Source organism: Uranotaenia lowii, chromosome 2 (genome assembly GCF_029784155.1).
Source record: "Uranotaenia lowii strain MFRU-FL chromosome 2, ASM2978415v1, whole genome shotgun sequence".
Classification (NCBI taxonomy): Eukaryota; Metazoa; Arthropoda; class Insecta; order Diptera; family Culicidae; genus Uranotaenia; species Uranotaenia lowii.
Genome location: NC_073692.1, coordinates 216,663,259 through 216,670,083, shown reverse-complemented (window position 1 = coordinate 216,670,083; position 6,825 = coordinate 216,663,259).

The following is a 6,825-nucleotide window of genomic DNA, read 5'->3' as shown; positions in this document are numbered from 1 at the left end:
AGAAAACATCCCAGTTTTTTTCAAAATGCAAACAAAAGTGTGATTTTGGGCGGTAAATGGTGTCTGGGCGGTGAATGGTGACTTGATGGTTCTATCCGACCTATTTTTTTCAATTTTTGAAATTTACTCGTTTTAGAGATATGTACGATGAAACAGAAAAAGAATTTTTTTTTTGCAGTTTCCTTCAAAATCCATCATTATTAAATCGATAGCCGGCAAACCGTTGATTAATTTAAAAAAATCTGTGCTTGAATGGTGGAAAAGTATGCAAACACTGTCGAAAATGTTCAAAATGTTCGAATCATGCGTGTTGGAGTGAAGCACATGATCGGCAACTACGGTTAAGGGTCATCAGGTAAGCCAAGGCTCATACCAGAATTTTTAATTTTTGATATGCAAAAAACTAAGTGTAGATCGATGAAATGTCCAGCAAATTTTTTCTTCCATAAGATGAAAGTGTTGCCTAGCTTAAAGTCATTATAACCTTACTTCAAACAACAAATTTTGCAGATTCCAGAGCTTGTAAGCTGTATATCTGGTACCGAGGCAGTGAGACATGTGATTTTGATCGACAACAAAATATTATATTTCAAACAAATTCCAGCGGATGAATCCTATATAACATTTCTGATCGTGGCAAAGTCGCTTACAGAATATAGTATGTATTTGCTGGTTATTTTGTAAAAATGACGACTCTGACTCTGACGACAAGACTCTGCTTCTGTTTGAAAAAACAACAATTTTTAAAACAAAAACTTTGGATTTGTGTTTTCAGAAGCTCAAAATAACACCTTTATGTTTATTTCGCAACCTATCATCTTAATTCTTCTTCTTCTTCTTCTTCGTTTTAATGTTTTGGCCAGAGAACGTTACTCTATAACACCACTAACTTGACACTATATGACTATTTTTTCGTGTTTAATGTTGCCAATTATTTTTAGATTTTAAGTTTCGTTTTTTCAAGGAAAGATAGGACCTCTTTCATACGATTTTCATCGAAATCTCGAAATAGCTCGAGAAGATTAGTAAATTTATCCCAATCGTAGTAATTGCGTAGATGATTGAATTTAATACAATATAAGATGATATGTTCGCTTGTAAAGGGTTCTTCACAGAGATCGCAATATGTTGTGTCGCGAATTCTCATTATTCCGAGCCAGTAAGGGGAATAATCATGTCCACTTAATATACGATTCATGGTTCGAATTTGTGTGTTTTTCAGTTTACTATTCCAGTACCAGGGTTTTTTGTTGAACGATGACTGGAATCTATAAAATTTTGATCCTTTTTGTGCTGTGTTTGTATATTCTTTATACCATCTATCGATAGAATTCATCCATTCCTTTTTCGCCTTCAGCGTTTTGTCACTGAATCTCGTTTTATTTACTAATATACACGGATTCGATAATCCATGTTTGGCCGCGGTATCCGCTTTCTCGTTTCCTGGGATGTTTATATGGGCAGGTATCCATTGTATGGTGGTCTTCTTTGTATCAGCTAATTTGAGAATTTGGAAAGTCAATTCGTCAAATTCGTTTGTTTCCTGTTGTTGTTTTAGAATGCAACAAGATGCTTGAGAATCTGTGAGGATTAATGTTCTGACTGTTGTTTCAGTGTTGATGTTTTCCAGCGCTGTTTTTATAGCGATGAGTTCTGCTGTGGTTATAGAAACTTCATTTTCAAGATGCATGCTAATTTCTCTGCTATTGTCTGCTTCGAATATTCCAATTCCGCATTTATTCGCATATTTTGATGCATCCGTATAGATTTGTGTAAAGGTTGGGTATTGAGTGTTTAACATGTGCATGACTTCTTTTCGCATTACTTCTGGTGACTGTTGTTTTTTCCTTATTTGTGTTTCTGGTATCTGATCCAAAATTGAAACGTTGGAGATTTGAACCTCTGTAGTGTGTTGTAAGTATAGCTGTTGAAACTCATTCTTGTTTTCTAGGTATATTTGTTCCAAGAAGGTATTTTGTTTTTTGTAGTTTACATTACTTTGGTCTAGGCTTTGTAATTGTTGAGCAATCAAGTCGTTTCTAAATATGTGTTTTAGTATACGATTTTTTGTTAAATAGATCCTTTTAAGGTATAGGGGACCTTCTCCTGCTATTGCTGCTAGTGTGTTCAAAGGTGTTGATTTTGAACAACCTGTAGCTATTCTAAGACATTGTCTATTAGTTACTTCCAGTTTTTCAATGTAAGTCTTGCTAGCTCCTCCATAGAATATTGAACCGTAATTGAGAAAACCTCCATACAGAGCTTTGTAGTATAGCATCATAACCTGGGGGTTTGCTCCACTTTTTATGCTTCCGATGACCTTGAGCATTTTCTGTCTATCGTGTATTTTGTCGATCATTGTTTTTATATGCATGCCGTATCTTAGTGTTTGGTCTAGGGTTATACCCAGGTACTTATAACTTCTAACTGTTTCTAATATTTCTCCGTTTATTCTAAGATTAAGAACCTTCGCACTGTTTTTGAAGATCATAGCTTTTGTTTTGGTGCAGTTTATGACGAGTCCAAGGTTTGTGGCTTTTCTTACAAATACTTCAATTTTTTCTTGCATTTTCAGTATTGCTTGATTTTCGTTCTTAAGTCTAACCAATTTGAGAAAATCGTCCGCAAATTGAAGTGTTGCTTCGTTAGGGTCTAGATTAGTCTCATGGAGGCTTGAGGTGTAGATGTTGAATAGAGTGGGGGATAGAACATCACCTTGTGGTAGTCCACTTGAAACTACATGTTCCACTAGTCCTTCTTCTGTGTGGATAATAGTTTTTCTATTTACTAGAAAATTGTAGATCCACGTGATACTATCGGGACTGAAGTTATTTGTCGTCATTATATTTCTCAGTTTGCTGACGTTTATTGAATTGAAAGCATTTTTGAAGTCAAAAAATACTCCAATTACCGTCATTCCCTTTCTTTTGCTTTCCATTATAAAATTTGTGGCATATGTCACGCAGTTTTCTGTGGACATATTTTTTCTAAAACCGAAGGAAGTATCAGGTAGTATTTTGGAGGAATGAAGAGTTTTATTGATATCCTCTAGCACTGCTGTGTTTAGTGTTTTTGTGATGGTAGAAAGTAACGCTATCGGTCTGAAGGAAGTAACTTCGTTTGCTGGTTTATCTGGTTTGAGTATAGGAATGATCTTTATCTCTTTGAGATGGTCTTGGAGACATCCTTTTCTCCACATCTCATTCAAACATTCTATGATTTTTGTCGTACTTTTCCAATCTAACATTCGAAGCATATCATATGTTAGTTGATCAGTTCCCGGGGAAGATCTTTTCGGTTTTTTATTTATTATGGAAGTCCATTTAGCTAAGTCTATTATGCAATGTCTGGTACTTTCATGTGGTTGTGCTGTCGCTTCTCTACTACTTTCTCCGAAATTAATCAGTAAAAATTCGCTAGCCAGTTGTTTTTGTTCTTTGATAGGATTGTTTTTTATATTAACTACTGGTGTAGCTTTTAAACCTCTCACAAGTTTCCAGTTTTGTTTCATGTTAAGTGGATCTATTGAACCTGCTAGTTCTTGCAATTTCTCTCTTATATGCTTTAATTTAGCTTTTTGGAACTTGGCTGCGCTTTTTTTCCACTCAATTAAATTTATGCTGTTGCAACATTCGTGGTATTTCTTTAATGCGCTTTGTTTTTCTGCATATAGAGTGGATAATTCAGCACTCCAGTAATATTTTGCAGTATAATCACTTGTTTTTTTATTATTTTTTAATATCATTTTGGCTTTTCCTGAGAGTTCTTGAAGATTTTCAAATTCCCAATGTTGTATTTTGGCAATTTGTTCTCTAATCGATTTTCTGTCATAATAAGTTTTAATTTTTCTACTCCATTGGAGTTCAAGTAATATTACTACAAAAAGATGTCCGCTTCCTCCAAAGGATTTTGGTTGAGTTGACCATTTTGTGAGGTTGTACAAGTTTGCTGAACATAAAGAAAGATCAATTGCACTGAAATTTTGATTGATTATTCCAGGGATATAAGTTTTATCACCTGTGTTAAGCAACACGAGGTTTGAGTCAACGATAGCTTCATGTACTACTCTACCTTTTCCTTGGGTTGTTTCACATCCCCATAGCTCATGGTGGCTATTAAAGTCTCCACCTATGACAACTTTACTGTAATTGCTGAGTTCTTGTAGGAGAATTGTCATGCAAGTTTTAAGTTCTTGTACGTTTATGCGAGGATTTACATAGACAACTACCAACACAAGGTCTAACTTGGTCAATGTTATGCCTAATGTTTCAAACTTTTCTGTTGTAGTTAAATTCAGTCTAGTAAAGTGAAATTGATCACGCAAATAAATTCCCACTCCTCCATAAGAATCTTCACGTGGTGCTAAAATATTATGATATCCTGAAATGGAATATCGTTTTGTTGTAAGATGGTTTGGATCTACCCATATCTCTGTTAAAAGTACGGCTTCAAATTTATTTGTATTTAGTTCGTGGATGAGTTCATTTTTGTTTTTTGATAAACTTTGAATGTTTGATTGTAGAATTTTAAATTTTGTATCCATGTTTGTGTTTGTTTATGTGCCATCACTATGGCTTTCAGCAATGTTTTTCAACTCCCCAACAATGCTGGCTGTAATCTCTTCTCCTGCTATGCCGTGATTCTGAAGAATCTTTGCAATCTTTTGTATTATACCTGCGATCATGACTTCGTAGTTTTGCTTTAACACTGATTGTGATTGTATTTCGTGTCTAAGTTTTTCTGCTTCCGAAGTACGATGATTATTTACAGTCCTTTTGTTATTGTGTTCTTCCTCTTCTTCCTCAAGCCTCCTCTTTTTCAAAAAATCTCGTCTAGATAACCCTAACAAGCTAGCTACTCCAGCTTCTTCTTCTACTGTTTCGTTTGGTTTATTTTTTCTACTATTTGTGAATATTTTGTTGTGTTTTTGGTAATTTGGTTTTGTGATTAAAGAAGCTTCACTATTTTTTTTTTTGTTGATCGGCCCTGAGTCCCTTTAACTAACACCTGAGCAAAGGTTTCCGGTAGCACCGGGTATTCTTCTGCATTCCTGAGTACATCAAATTGGTTGACTGTTGGGATGTTGAAGTATTCTTTCGCCTCTTGATATGTGATGTTTCGTCTTGCCATAAGTATTTGCGTTTCCGACTCCTTTTTCCTACGGGGACAATTCCTGTCCGTCGTAATGTGGCCCTCTTGTTTACAATGGAAGCAATATGATTTCCTTGAGCAAGGCTCGTGGTCTTCTGTTGCTTCGGCAGTGCAATTCTTACATCTTAGTACGGAACTCTTACAGTTTTTAGACATATGGTTGTACCTAAGACATTTAAAACAGATAACGGGACGTGGTATAAATGGTTCGACTCGATTAATCACAGAAAACATACGTACAAACCTTGGCAATACATTGCTCCTGAACACTATACCTACTCTGTTGGTTTTGATTTTTTCTTCGTTGAATTTCCTTGTCATTCTAAACACAGATTCCACTTTGACATCACTTATCACGTTCTCAAAAATTTCATTTATTTCCAATTCTATTGGAATATCACGAAGAACTCCCGTTACGGTGACGAATTTTTTAGGAATGTAAGCTTTATAACCTTTTAGATGTAAACTTTGACAGTCAGCCAGTCTGTTGGCATCTTTCATGTTTCCAACATATACAGTAGCTTTGTTGCGTCCGGTCTTTTTAATATCGTCGATACATTTATCAAATCCTATTTGGTTAAGTAGTATTCCTATTTGTAATCTATTGACGTATTTTCTGTTGTCTAAGTCAGTATTTTCTATGATTACTCTGTAAGGTCTACTATCGTCGTCACAATAACTAAATCTTTGGTATATTCTCTTTGGTTCTGGTTTATTTTGACTTACTTGTTCTGGTTGTTCATTTGGTTTATTGGAATTATCTACCATCTCTTGGTCGTCTGGGATATGCTTTGGTTTGAGGTTAACATTCTCACCTGTAGCCGCTGCCCCCACGGGGGCAGCTTTGTTTATGTTCATACCACTCAATAAAATATATTTTTTAACAGCACTCTTATAAATATGATGACGAACAAAAGATAGTACGGATCAAAATTGGTTAATTCTAGTAATAAATAGCACAGTCACAGCTTAAATCTACTAAAATTGGCAACACACGTCTAGTCAGTTCAAAACCGCTGAGTCAAGTCCACAGACTCGTTTGAAGTTCCACGAAAACTCTATCATCTTAATTAAAGGGTGAAACGGTCAAAATTTGGTCAAGGGAAAACGCGTGTAAATCGGTGAAATCTTTTATTTAAAGAATCAAATTAAATTTCTTTTTCGATTTAATTAGTATAAAATTTAGGACAAATATTCAGTTAGGCCTCCGCTTTTCCAAATCCGAATAGCCGGGCCTTACGCTTAACCAGAGGTGTCAGGTGTCCTGATTTATCAGGATTTGTCCTGATTTTTGGGGTGCCGTCCTGATTTTTTTTTTCAAATGGTTGAAATGTCCTGATTTTTGAAAAACATTGGTTAAAATGTCCTGATTTGTCCTGATTTTCATCTAACCGTGCATGAAACTGAAAAACAGTATGAGTATGACAGATACCAACTCAAACGAAGCGCAAGCCCACGGGGCCGATGGAAGCAAAAAGTTATTGGCCCTTATTCTGCGCCGCGCATGAGGTGACGATTGTCACCTCACCTCGAGTCACCGTGAGATTTGTCACCTTATTCCCGGAGTCTGTGTGGGTGAAGTGACAGGTGCTCATTTGTGGGTGAGTGACCAAATGAACTTATGTGTCTAACCGGCTTGGTTTGTTTTGTTTTGTAAGCGCTTTCAAACTTTTA